Source organism: Aquila chrysaetos, chromosome 6, assembly GCF_900496995.4.
Source record: "Aquila chrysaetos chrysaetos chromosome 6, bAquChr1.4, whole genome shotgun sequence".
NCBI lineage: Eukaryota > Metazoa > Chordata > Aves > Accipitriformes > Accipitridae > Aquila > Aquila chrysaetos.
In genome coordinates, this window is record NC_044009.1 from 47,486,001 (window position 1) to 47,499,709 (window position 13,709).

The following is a 13,709-nucleotide window of genomic DNA, read 5'->3' on the forward strand; positions in this document are numbered from 1 at the left end:
TCATGTTTGCTGATACTGTGTTTCTCCTCCTTTCATATTCTTAGGGATAAGAATTGCATTTGCTGTTCTACATATATACCGTTCCTGATTTTACAGATTTATTACAAATCTCTTCTACCTGACTGGCAGTTTTCCATGTTGGTTTTTCAGATTCTGGAGTGAAGATTGGCTGCCATTGCTTCCACATCTACGCTTGTCTGAATGTATCAACTGTTGAACTTCAGTTTTACCATGGGTAACTTCCACTTCCATTTTCTCCTTCCCTTTGTATTAGCTATAATTGCCCTAATATGCATGGGATTCATTTGAGGGCACACCTAGACTATCTTTAGTTCTCTCTTCATCCCAAAGAGAGAGTGCCTTGGGTTTTTTTCTTTCTATATACTTTTGTAGGATGCTGAAGAATCTTGGCTACTTTTTCACATGAATTTTTATGATTCTCAATTTATTACACTTGCTGACCTCTAATAAACACACTAGCTTTGATTATCTATATTTTGCCATTTTTCTGTTGTCTGTGCTTATCTTTAAATATTAAGTTAATTTTTATCTAGTTAGGCCTAGCACACTTGACACTGAGGCATTAGGAACCTGAGTTGCAAGCCTATTTTTTTTTTTTATCCATTAATTTAATTTGAACTCTGTGAATTTTTTTTTTAAATCATTACAAGTTGATTTTCTATGATTGGTTTCTCTAAATATCCTAGCTACGCACCAAGCAAATAAGCCTGTTTCAGCTTCCCATTTTTTTGTATTCCAATACCTAATTGTTTTCCTCCAGTCTGTGCAGGAATATTAGTAGCATTGTTTCCCCAAGCAAGACTTGGCAAGCTGACATACTCTGCGCCAGTACTCCTGGGTCCTCCCGTTCTCCAGAATCCATGCATTGCTGCCAGAATATTTTAGTTTGTTCTCTTGCTGCATATGACTTCCATATAAATTTAAAACCTTAAGTTCTCTACAGCTGCATCAACAGCAGCACTTTCTGTCTCTTTGCTATCCATCCTTTTACCTTCTCATTTTTCTTTATTCATTGTTCCCTCATTCATCTGAGGAGCTCAGTTGTCTTGAAACAGAGATTGCCTCTCCACTGGAATTGTCTATCACATCGGTTTATTTAGGTTACACACAAAGTCTTTTTCTCAGTGCAGCTAGTGTACTGGGTTTCTCTGTAGTGACTAGTCTAAATAGAGAATAATAGTCTGCTACTGCTATTTACTACTCCTGCTTTAACTCAGGTAATGGATCTGTGCTGTAGCACTGACAAACTCTAGTTCGGATCCTCAAAGGAGTTCATTACACATTTAGATTTAAAGCTTGGTTTTAGAAGGCTGAGAGGGATCACTGTATTGAGCTGGTTTTATTCAGCACCCTTCAACTTGATTTTTGGTCTTCAAAACCATTTGAGAGATGAGTCACCAGTACTTACTAACTCCTTCTGAGTTCCTAGAGTTTACATATATTCAAAGAAGTTTAAGAATCCAAGCAAGTGAAGTATAACACAGTTTATCAATGGGCAGAAATCTGTGAGTAAATACAAAGGCACATCCAGATCTCATTCTATGGGCAAATACAAGCTTTTGATAAAGCAAAACTTTTAGTAGATGTGCTGATGATACTGGAAGAAGATTGGTGAGAGCAGGTCACTAATTAAAATGGAAAGGTATGCAGTAGTGGTAATCAATACGTTTTAAACCTTTTTATAAGCATGAATGAAAGAATAAAAGGGGACATCTGGAAATCAGTAATCATTAGTCAAAGTCTAATGCCGGGCAAAATACCTGAGCAAATATTAAAGGAATTGATGCAACAGGACGTAGAAGACAATTTGGTGACTGATCTTCCTGCTTTTACAAAGACTAGACCAAACTTAACATTCCAGCATTTTTTTTCTTTCTGATTACATCTGTTCCCATTAATAATAATATTTTATTACATGGGGAAGAATTTGCAGGATTTCAGCTGTAATAGTCACAAGAAATATATGTTATTTGTGTGGTGCTTTTTGTTTTGTTTTTAATTATGTATTTATCTATGTATTTGGTTTTGTGAATCAAATGGTTTTTGATGATGAGTAGTTCCCATTCAGGGAAGTGTTGCAGCCTGTATTGAAGTCCTTTTCAAGAAAGCATTTCAGCATCAGCCCAACTTCATTGACTTTAGTCACCTATAAACATCTTCAACAGAGAAACTTTCTTGAACTGGAGCCATATAAGTAACTGTGTCAGGTGAAGTAAGTTATCTATTTAATCTACTGTATCCCTCACAATATTTTTATATGTTCTTATGTCAAAGTGCAGGGGATACTCTAGGCATAGATTAATTCTGATTTAAGATAGTGCTTTACCCTTGGTAGAAAGTTAAGATCACTCAAATTCTCCACATTTCTTATTTTAAAATCTATGAGACGTATTATAATTTACTAGAATAGTTAAACTTCCAAAGTTTATAAGCTATGGCTAGACATGTCAAAACAGGAACATGGAAAAGATTTTGCAAGATATAATAATGAGAGAAAGTAATGATGAAAATTCTGCTTTAAAGGAAAATGAGTTATCTGTAACTGGGTAAAAAGAGCTATTAAATAAAATTGGTTTTAGAAGTCATACTAGCTAGAGTTACTGCAATACTAAATATTCACATAGAGCAATCATAGCATTTGAGGGCAGAGTGTCCCTGCATTAATACTCTCAGGTTTTTCTTTTTCTCCATCATATATTATTTCATCAGTTAATTTCTTGCAAAGAAATATTTTATCATTTAGAATGGACCCTTTTGTGAGATTCATTTATGCTCTGGCTACCCTGTTTACTTTAGCTCTAAGGTTCTAAGTTCTAAAATTGTTTTATTTTTTTAAGATTTTTGTTTTGAGTTTTAATTTTTTAACTATTTTTTTCCATAGTATATGAATAAACTGTATCAGCACATCTGTACCATGTGGGTTATGTTTGATCCAGGAGACAAAATAAGCAAATCTGCATTATGACAAAAATATTTGCTGTGTAATTCTGCTAAAAAAATTCCAACTTAATATTATGAAAAAAAAAAGTCACAGAGCCATGCTAAAGTGATGACTTGAGAGATTAGAATTTGCTATTGCATTCATTTAGTATTGAAAAAAATAATGTTCAGTGAATGCTTCCAAATCCACTTCACTTTCACTTTTATTACACTTCTATGTCATAATCTCTTCTATAAAAAGATGCAATTTTTTTACAGTCAACTTTCAGATGAGGAGTGATAAGAAAAAAATCTGTATAGAACATGCACAATTACTAAGTATCAAGGTGAACTCTGGATAGTTCTAAAAGACAACACAAATATAATATTTTTAATGTTTTTTAGATTTTTAGCAAGTCAGGGATATAAATATCTTAAAGAGATGATAACATGCCCAAGTGAACTTTTTCAAAGATAGAGAAGAAAGTATCTTCTTATTCGTTAAAGAGGTCCCATGTGGTTTTTAAAAGGATCATTTTTGTGGCCAAATTCACCAAAATGGGTATCTCTTTATTTACATAATTTCCAACATAAGCAGTGACTTGAATCACTGATTAAGACAGGGTGCTCTGCATGTATTTTCACATTGTTTATCAACAATTGTATTAGTCTTTTTTTATTATTAATCTAAATCTACCCAGGCTAGACCACAGCACATATCCCAGTGGTCTTTAGTACCTCGTGAGATAAAATTCTTCATAAAACATCCAGAACATGCATTATGTTATCAGAATAATTATAGCACGTTGACAAATAATGCAAGCTCTTAGGCTAAGTAGATAATTAGTTGGTTTTGAAAATTAGCACAAATTCTTTGTTTTCTTTATAATTTTCCACCATGCCAAAGCAATTATTCACCAGACATTTTTATATCCCAGGGAAACTGGGAATCTTTCGAGCTTTCCTCATGTCATGCTGCTATGAAAGAGTTTGTGTTTCCCAGATCCTGTCTGTAAGCTTGTCATTAGGCAGCTGAGGTGGAGAGTAAGCGCAATTTCTTCCACTGATTTCCTATACTCGGTGCCACAGTTACGGGATCAAAGAATTACAGCCTGTAATACAAGCCCTGCTGCTGCTAAATGTGGTACAGGTGTTGTAGACCATTGCAGTCTGTAGTTAGTTACTCATTCATCTGTGAGTTCAAACTTCTAAATGTACCTTTTTTCTGCTCATAGATCAAAAGTTTCCTTTCACATTCAATACAAGATTTTGCAATTTAAATAGTAAGGCAAAAAACTCTATTTAACATGCTTAACATCTAAAGTGGAAATTATTTTTCACTGTAAAGGTGATTGTGGACTTCAGTGCCTTATTTTCAGGGCTGAAAACAGGATCCCTTTTTTAAAAATTTTCTTTTTTTTTTTTTTTTATTTTCCCCATAGTTCATTTCCTGTGTTGTTTTAAGTATCTACTCCTTTTTCAGGCATAGTAACCTCTGGGGCAAGCATCAGTCTGCTACATTCACTTTTAAATTGTGGCCCAGCTGAGTTCATACCTGCTGGGGGAGGCGGGAAGTACCTTGGGAAGGGTAGTTCAGGACTGGGGAAACCAACACAAGCCTCTTATTTTTCTTTAGAATCCAGACCAGAACCACTGAGGAACTTTGGATGAAGCTATGCTTTGACCCTCTGGCGAAAGAGCTTCCCTCTATGGATAAAGAGAGTAAGAAAGGCAGACTCTAATTTCCAGCACAGTTGGAGAACTGGCAAAGCCTGCTGCGAAGGTGCTCAGTTTGTTCAGCACTGGAATAAATCAGAGGGCCTAAGGAGTCTTTTCTGAAACAAGGTAGTATATTTTGTTGCTTTTTGTTTTGCATTTGCTGGCATTTTGTTTGAAAAATCTGTGACCTCTGGAGACCAGGTGCTTGAAATTCAAACAAATGTGGGGAAAAAGAAGCCTGACAGGGAAAAATTGTGTTTGTTGGACCAGAAGCCCAGGGGCACAGCCATGGGTTTGCAGTTAAGTTTGCCACATATTCCAGTCAACGGCATTTAGCTTTGCCTCTTGTTCTGAAAAACCTGTCTCAATAAGGACAAGCTGCCTAAAAATGGTACATTGAGACCAGTTGGTTTATCTAAGGAGAGCAGCAATAATTTATGAGTGACCTATTAACATTTCCTATATAAGGTCACACTGCGGTTTGTTTTGTGTTGACCTCAGATTTTACTCTACCATCCAGCTCAGGGGATAGATACCTGTATGAAAATTGAAACACAGCAGTGAATGTTACATTACCTTTGAGAGATCTGGAACAGACTGAGATTCCCCTGTTCTGGAAAGTGCGGTAGCAATTAATCTACAATGGCATTGAGGTTACAGGAGTCTAAAATTGCATCATCAGGTATGCTCAATATCATCAAGTCTGATACTGCTGGACTGAATAGGAGACATCATCCCTCTGCTCACAGGGAGACAAAGATGTAAACCTGGTGTGACTGGAAGATGAGGAACGGAGTGTTCCTGCTGGTGACTCTGAAGAGGTTTTCTTTCACTTACAGCAGAAAAAGGCATATATATGTCCTGTTACATTTATTTTTATCTGCCGAGTCTTTGACAAATCTATCACACTCTCATTTTTCTTGCTTGCAGAGTTCTGTCAAATTTATGGTTGTAAGACTAAGTAGAAAAGACCCATGAAAGCTTCTGCCATCTTTAAAAGTCTCAGAATTAGAGTAAGAAAGGTTTGACAGATTAATTTTTCTTTTCTTTTGAGAGTGGAATCAGGATGGAGGAAGAAAAGAAAATGCCCAGGTGGATGAGAAAAGTTAGGTTTCTCAAATCAAAAGACATTCCTCAGAAGTGGTACCAAAATTAAAACCCTAACAGCCTTCTTTGATCTGATGATTAGTGGAGGCAAGTACTACTGTAACTTTTCAATCAGCAAATATCATCAATAAAGTAATGAATCGAGGGAAGTATGCTTTGTAGGATTAAATAATTCATAAAGGATAGTTTGGGATTTTGTGTAATCATGCAGTTCCCTCCTTATTCTCGGACCACATAAGGCACATTGTAGCCAGATTGTGAATAGTTAAGTGTAGCAAGTAGAAGTCTTCAACTGAAGAGCCTATGGGAAGGCCTACAGCTGAAAATTCATTTTAGGAGTCAAAACCATTGGGATAAACAGATAAGGCTCTGTGCTTTGTCATCAGTAGCGATGCTTCCAGTCATTTCAAAGCAACAGTGGATGTAAGCTTAGGCAGGTGGAATCTGACATATATAGACTCCTTTGAAGTTACTTCAGAAAGCTTTTAAGTTACCAGGAATTTTTATTTAGTAACTGCAATTTCCACAAGTTTACAGCATTTGTACCAGTTTTCTAGAAATACTTACCATAGTTAATATTCTAGGACAACCAATATTCAAGATGAAATCTATTGATACTAGTGCTTGATACGATGTGTTTGGCAAGATAAACCTTACTGTAAGGAGTGGAAAGATGCTGGGACGTTAAAAAAAGCAAAAGCGTTATAGTGAGTGAGGTGGCTTATGTCTGCTCTATTTGTCATTTTTCCTTCTCTTCACAGCAGTTGGAGGGACTTTGAAAATCCTTAACTACTTCTACCGCAAGCTCCTTTTAGCAGCCCCGCGTATGTGTAAATGGGAATGGTCCAAGCGCAGACCTGTGCTTATGCCAAATGGTCTAGTTCAGTGGCTTTCTAACCCGTTGTCCTGAGGTTAATGTATTTCTTTACAGAGATCAAGAAGAACAACTGGGAAAAACATGCTAATTATAACTTGGTTTACATTTGCAGTATTGGAATATTGGAACATTTTTAAGGGCCTGCCAACTGAGAAAAGGTGGAAAAGACTGATTTAGCTATTCAACTTAATAAAGCAGTGGGTTTATGCAGTTAGATGTGATTATGTGCTAAGATATGGAAACTTTTTCATCTCGCAAGAGAGACAGAGTGCCACATGTAAGGCTGTTATATCTATTATGTCTTTTTGTTTCTTCCTGCATTTCTCCCGCAGTGTCACATCTGGCACCTGTTGCATAGGCTGGTTATACGCAGCAACCTTTCCTATGCTGATGTGTTCCCAGAGTGTGCAAGTTCTTATCCATGAGGGCTGACAGTGGTGTATCCTGCAATTGCTCGTCAGGGCAGAGACAGTTATGTAGTGCCTCTTTTCCTTCCATTTGTGACTGCCTAATGAGACTCAAAATATGATCAGTCACTCTGTAGTATGTGTTCAGTATTAAAAGAAAATCACTGACTGTAGGCAGGAGGTCATTCAGCATTGCCACTAACAGCTTTTGATATTTCTGCATTAAAACCCAAGCCAAACATTATAGGCGCCGAACCATCTGCAGGCATAAGTAGGCTTATTGTTGCTTAAGTTCTTAGTACAAATGAAGAGGTCTGTTATGTACTTCTATCTGCTTTTGTGTGATCACTGCTCCTAAACAATGAATCCTCTGCTGCTATCACTGCTGTGTCAGAGTTGAATGAGATGCAAAGAGGTTCTTGTATTTTATTAAGTGTGTGTTGTTGCTCTCTGCTCCCTCGCAGCAACATGATCTGACAGTAAAAGAGATGGCTTTTCATAAGATAATTTCAATAGTTTTTTTTCCAGAATAGCCTGTCATACCTGTAACCCTCCTCCCAGCAGTTCAGCTGTCTGTGATCCAAGACCCAGCTTGCACACAGCATGCTTGTGTAACCCCAGCTTAGACTTCTGAGAAACCCTGATAGAAAGAGCTATAAAAGCCTACATAGAATAGAGCCATGCAAAACAAGAAAGGTGAAACTGCAGAGATAAGGTTGGTGAGAAGGGTATAGTTGGCAGCTCAAGGATTCAAAAGGAAAAACAAACATGGAAAGATATACACTCCTAAGGAGAAGAGACTGAGGATGGCAACACTGCAGCACTGAAGATCAGCCTGTCCCAAGGACAAAAAGAGAAAAGCCTCCACTCACGATTTGGCTTGCTGGCAAATGTTGGTTGAATGTCATCTCTGGAGCAGTGAACTTCTCAACCATTGGATTGGTAGCTCATTAATCCTATCAATCATTTTTGTGTATTGGACAATAATGAATTGGTTTGTACTTTTACATGTGTGTACCCTACTTCCAGAATCTCTTTGTGCATGGTAGAAGTTGCCAAAAGTGACCCAGAGCGGGAGCGTTACATACCCAAGAATTTGCCTGCAGAAGAAACCACATCAAATCATGCCTTTGGTTTGCCTGAGTGTGGCTTATATCCTCAGCTGATCACGTGACCACAACTTTCTTTCTCCTTTCTAATTCCTACTTCTCCTTCAGAATGAGGCCAGATTATTAAAAAAATCTGCAGACCTTTTGTGCTTAGACGTTTGAAGTTCAGCTGTAGTTTCACCAGTGAGAGCTTCACTCGTGCATCACAGCTGGCTACTGTAGATGTACTGTCTCCTCGCAAGCTAGGTCTAATTTTTGTGGCTTGGCTTCATTTCCAAAGCATTGGTGCATACAAGGAAAGAACGAGAGGGACAGACACTTTATCCAAAACTTTTCTGGCAGTGTTAGAACTGAGAAGTTGTTTTATAAACAGTTAAGTGAAATAGTTTTGTAGATACAGGAACTTACATAGGGACAAGGGCTGCCTAATACAGGCAATATTAGAAAATATGAAAGACTGGATGAAATCTGAGATGTTTTATTTAACAGTATAATTATGAAGGATTAAACAGAAGAGTGAAGTATTTTCTTAATGTGGAGCAGTTCTAAACTTTTAGCTGTGGTGATGTTGGTTATGTATTGCATAATGTGTGAAATATGTTTCTACCTCTGGCAGCTAGCCACATAAACCAAATGTCCAAAAATTTGCCAAAGTTAATTGCTGCCAGGGGCTTCTGTGTTTGTAACAGAGACTTCATCAGAACAAAACTCACTACTGAATCTGGTTGAATTGCTGAACTGAAGCCTACTTCATTGCCGTAATCTTCCACTGATGGCATTTGGCATAGCTGTAGAAGCTCGCTGAAGATGTAGTACCCAGTATATGTTATTAACCTAGACAAATTATAGATACAGTGTAGCTAAAGGATGCTAATAAGTGAGCAGTCACATAATCTCTCTTGGGTGAAAAAAGCCCTAACAAAATACCAGCTTGTCTGAGAAGAATTTCAGAGAACTTTTTTATGATGTAAAACTGCTTTTGCTGAAGGTCTGAAGGAAGCCTGGGAGATACAGGCACAGCAGGCTGCCAGAGAGCATTTTGTCCCAGATGGGTATCCAAGACAAGACTAAATCCTTTTCAGACACTGAATAAATCAAGAAAAATGGTACATGTGGTAGCATGGAAAAGCCAAAGGCAAGCACTAGAAGTTGCACACCCAGATGAACATAGCCAAAATTAAGCATCCAGATTCTTTGTATCCACACACTTACCTAGAATTTCATTCTCTTTCTAATTTGTAGACCCTATTGTTGCTTCCTAATAGTGGGGGAAGGGAGTGAGAATGTGGCTCCTCATAAATTTTGATCTGTTGTTTTCTAACTGCATTTAGGTGCCAATTAACCTAAACATTTGAAACTGTCTAGATCAGATATTATTAACTGCAACTCAATGGCTGTTCTATTAGGTGCAACTCAATGGCTGTTCTATTAGCTGGAGGCAGCACAATTATCTTCTTGCCTCTGCTAAATTGTGGCTTAATTTCTTGCATGTTTCTATGTCCAGAACTATTTCCCATGCATGACTCAAATTTAAGCCAAATGCTGCTTATTTTTTATGGTATCATAGTTCATCCATGTATAAAATATTATTTAGATTTGTATATTATATATATACATATATATTTATATATATACATATTTCTGTATAGATAGATATATCTATATAGATATCTTTTATATAGATATCTGTGAAGAATCTTCTGTTATGCAAGTTCATCCACTCTGCTTTAACAAATACTATAAAATACTATAAAACTATTAAACTTCTGCTGTGTTAGCTATCTGTAACACTGAATGTAATCTTTACATTTCTAACTCTACAGAACAACATATTTCTGAAAGCAGATAAATTAGAGCTCTAGTCCTAGTGGAGCAGATTTTATAATTTTTTTGTGCTGAGATATGCTACAACAGAGGTTAAAACTAGGCTATAATGTGAGGAGACAGAAAGCTGGCTTGTACCTTTAGGGACAGCTGGTGAATTCTGGCGTGCCTGCTCATGCACTATTAGCAGTATTTAAATATATAATGACATTAGGTCCTCTTGCCCCTCTTTTAACCTTATCTTTGTTAAATGCTACTTCTGAGAAGATTCTTCCCTCCCCCCAATATTATGATACATCAAACTTATTAAGACCTGAAGAAACAGGGGAGGAAACACTGGGAAAGATAAGTCAGGGAGGAAATAGAGATTAATGGTAAGGTAATAAGGAAAAAGAGGTCATAAAAAAGAAATCAGACGATGAGAAAGAGTATTTATCAAAGAGGTAAAGAGTTGTGTCATCAGTTGCCATGCTGAATATAAGGTGTGCTCAGAAACTGAGAAGCAATAGTTGCAAATAGGATATATTCGGGCAGAGTTAGAAGCTGGGGAAGTGGAAAAACTGTTGCCTGTGTTTACAGTATTGGGTTGATGGAGACCTTTTACTGCCGTTCATCACTAGAATTGTTACCATTTAAATTGTCATTACCTTAGAGGTCTTTAAATTTCATCCCCATTTTACTCCATTAATACTGCTTAGCAGTACAAAGGATTTTTACATCTTTCTTTGCAGTTCATCTGTTTCAACTCAAAGCACACTGAATTTCGAAGGCATATTGAAATTTGGGCTTTTTGACATAGTCTATGGCAATAATTGCCTGGTGATACTCTCCATGAATGAGCAGCTGGTTTCAACTTCTCTCCTTGACAGATGGACTTTTAGAGACTATATAATCCAAGGAGCTGCAAGGAGAAGCTTGGGGGACCACATGCTCCTCCTGATAGGTGCTGAGAGTCCTGGGGCAGCAGGAGCTGGGTAGGGAGAGGCCCCGATCTGGGTGCCCAGACCTCAGAGGCTTGGAGGATCCTGTGGCTTTAGCACATGAGCCCACCAGGAGCATAGGCTTCACAGCCAGCGTTTCCATCAATGCTGCACGCTCTGACCATACCTCTGGCGTGGGAGCCACACAAACTACCCTTACAAGCTCAAACCAAATGGACTTGCTGCTTTAAAAAAAATCTATATGCTTTCACATGTTAGAAGGCCCTCCTGAGACCTTGCTTTATTAAGATCAATTGTTTGACAGAAGGCCTTTCTTTCACTACAGTGCTGAAGCAGCTGCTACTTGCAACATGGAAGAAGTGGATTTTTAGCTGCTTCTGATGGACAGAAGAAGGTGAATGAGATCATTTCAGGTAAGAAAAAACCACTAACAATCCAAAATAGATTCTTGTTTCCTTAGGATGTATTTTGACATGGCCAAGTCATTCTGGCTATAGCATCAACATGACACAGGGGATGCATGAGCTGGTTGTTGATTCTTTGCACTTTTATAAAATTACCAGTCAAATACACTGTTAAGCTGCTATATTGTCAGAAAGTGCAAAGGATATATCCAGGCTCTGTTAACAGGGTACAAGAGGATACATGAGAAGGCTGCCTATACACTGTGAAAACTCTGTTATAAATACATTCTAAACTTCCTAACCTGAAAGAACCACATCACATAATTGAAATAAACCTTGCATACAAGGGAGAGAAAAATGCATTTTTGTTATGTTGTCCACAGCATTTAATATAATTGCTTACTCATAGGAGTAAACCGTAGACTGCAAGTGCAAATAACAATGCTCATTACCTCAAGCCCATTTTGGTTTTGAAAATGCAAAGAATTAGGAATTTAGAATGACTTAAATCTGTACATGCTACTTACTTGGGTTTTGTTTCTATTAAAAATATCATATGGAAATGAGTGAAGAGAGTAGTAAAATTTTGGAATTCATTACTTCAAATTTGTTCGGTGTATACTCATAAATACACTGCTGCTGCCTTTTATACAGATAGGAAAGGGAGAAATTGTTATGTATGTGGTACATTGTTTGATGGCAGGAAAATGTCTTGTGTGGTCAAGAATTCTGAAGAGGCAGAGATAGAAAAGCTAGTTTTGTTGCTAGAAATGATGTCCTGAACTGCAGATACAGGGCTGGAATTCCAAATTTACAAACCTTTCCAAGTATCTGTACCAAGAGACTTCATCCAGCTTATCTCTGCTTTCCAGAAATCTTTTAATTTCTACAAAACATTAGTTTGAAAAAAAAACAAACAAACAAACAACAAAACCCCCACAACCAAACCGCAAAACCAAACCAAGAATCAAGGAAAACTTCACTCTTTGACTCAGCCCCTGAAGGACTTGTAAAAGACATGACTACAGCATTTTGCTCTGAGAGAACATATAGGAATGTGAGTTTAAAAAGACACACTTGCTCCTCACTAAAGTTTGTGTCCCTTGTAGGCATTTTGCACACAGTCCGTACGCGCTCAGCAGCCACATGCTGCCATCTACTGGCAAAAGGCACAATAGGTACTCCAGAACAAATACTAGTAAATACTATCAAATTTATTTCATAACTTTTTCTTTAAATGGATACGCTGTAGAAGACAACCCAGTAATTGAAAGACAAAGTCGAGCAAATGAAAATTTGCTCAGAAACAACAAATTGCAATGAAAATGAGTGAAACAAGTGCTGTAAATCACAATAGTATGCAAGTCATCAATATGCAGTAGGTAAAAATTGTATTTCACATTAGAGGGAAAATGTGGGAGAAAAGAAACCATTTCTTTATGAATAAGTTTCATCTCTTTCCCAGCATGCTGAAAACAAGAGAAATATGCAGCATTTCCCGCAAGTAAGATACTTGGGTTTGAAACGGTTTTACAAATCTGAGAGCTACTGATTGTGCAGCCAAAGGGGAATGTTGTGCGAACGTGTGCAGTAAACAGTACTTAGCGTGAAAGAGATTCAGTAGCAAAAATGACATTTGTAATCCCCTCTGAACCTATCTAACTTCACATACTTGAATGAGTAATGTGTGTTACCACTTTTAACTCTCTCACTCAATCTCTTGGGACCAGGTCTGTAAGGAATGAGGGCTTGTATATGTGCAGTCAACACATCATCTGGGGAGAATATGTAAGCAACAAGCATTCTTCAGTGCTTTTAATGAATTGTTCTGAAAACTGTTTTTCAACGCATGATCTGTTTTGGTTTCCCAGACTGCTATACAACATGCTAAGGGCGGGGGGGCGGAAGATACTGTGTTTCTATGAAAGCTGCCTGCTAAATTTTCCTTAATATTTTATGCATGAATGAAGAAACATATGCAATTCTTCCTTCATTCCCATGAAAAAGGAACCTATATAAAAATCCTGACAACTTCATCTTATGTCTGGATGCTGGCCAGAGAGTAAAATCATTCTGTTTATGACCAAGCTTACCATCTGCCATTAGTGAGTTGATGTATTTGCATTTACAGAAGAGGTATCCTTCTCTAAACTGCAGAAACATCTAGAGCCTCTTAGCTTTTTGAAACAAGTATTGACCCTTAAGGAGTGAAATGACATAAGCTGTCCAAAGCACCTCACGTGAGCCCTTGTTCCCGGTGCTGGGAGCTTATCTGTCTGAACATGTACAAACTGTGCCTCCACTTATTTCCCATCATGTCTTCCCAAACACTTCATCCTCTTGTTCCTGAAGTCATCTCCCATTTCCCAGCTTTGCCTGAT